We start from the raw sequence: 1,474 nt of genomic DNA on the forward strand, positions 1-1,474 counted from the left end.
TTTGTATTTTGAACAGTATTTTACTGTAATATGTACAGTAATATGTACAGTAAAATACCAGAATATACCACTGTAAATAGCAAAGGATTATGGGAAACTATTCCTTCACTACTGTAATTCTTCTCTACTGTAAATGCATTTACAGTAATAAACCTGCCCGCGAAAAAATGACCAATGGGAGGGGATATGTTTTTTGTTGTATGTGGCGGTAAAAGGACAAAGGAGAAAAAAAAAAACTCAACATAAACGTTAGAAGAAAGGTAGAAGATAAAAAGATAGTGGTTAACATTAACTTAACTGTGTAATGTTATGGTTATAACTTAACGTTTATCTAACATTAAGTTAAGCTTAAAATGTATAAACCTAACATTAGCTGGTTATCGAACAATGTACTATTGATTATTTAAATATTCCTATTAGCATTATACCAAAAGTTTTAACCGTTTTTGTTTTCATTTCATTTTTAAATATTTCAATGTTATAATGTCACGTCAGTTGTGTTCCTTTGCCTCTAACCGTTAGCTAACCTCCAACGGTTAACTGTTAGAACGTCTAACGTTAGAGGCTGGCTGGCTGCCTTGACGGAAGTTTAAGGAGTAACGGTTACGGCTAACGACAACGTTAGCTGTAACGTTAATGTTAGTACAACGTCAACTGGTGAGTAAAATAAACTCCGTTCAGCTAACGTTACTCATTACTCATACTCGTTAAACATTTTTAAACAGACAGATATAACGTTACGATAAAGAACCCGGTAATGTAACGTTAACGAGATACTTTTCAAAATGCTCCTACTGAATTAGGCCTCCCACGGACAAAGGATCTTTTTACAGTGCATTTAAAATGGCTCTCTTCAATGTGAGATCACTGTCAAGTAAGACTTTTATCTTAAATGATTTTATCTTGTCTGCAAATCTAGATTTTATGTTTTTAACTGAATCATGGTTGCAAATGAATGACTATAGCCAGCTAGCTGAACTGTGTCAACCGAGGGTCAGTGGTCATGGTGGTGGGCTAGTGAGCGTGTATAGGAAAAATTTTAAATGTCATCAGGTACGCTGTGATGAATTTAACTCCTTCGAAGTTCTCTCTCTTAAAGTTGGAGGGCTGCAACCTATCATATTTGTTATAATTTATCGCCCCCCAAAACCGCCTGGAGGATTTTTATCAGAACTTCCTGAATTTTTATCTAGTCTGGTTTTAAATTATGACAGAATTGTTCTTTGTGGCAATTTTAATATTCATGTTGATGACCCCACCAATGTTAATCCAACTGACTTTTTAAATATGGCCACTTCTTTTAACTTCAAACAACATGTCAAAGGGCAAACACATAACCGTGGTCCTACACTGGACTTGGTTTTTACCCTGGGTGTCAGCATTTCCTCTGTGGAATTAGTGGACATGACCATATCTTACCACAGAGGTATTGTTGATGTACTCATGCCGCCTCACCAAGCTCTGTGTGTTCTTG

Source organism: Micropterus dolomieu, linkage group LG09, assembly GCF_021292245.1.
Source record: "Micropterus dolomieu isolate WLL.071019.BEF.003 ecotype Adirondacks linkage group LG09, ASM2129224v1, whole genome shotgun sequence".
In the NCBI taxonomy this organism is placed as follows: domain Eukaryota; kingdom Metazoa; phylum Chordata; class Actinopteri; order Centrarchiformes; family Centrarchidae; genus Micropterus; species Micropterus dolomieu.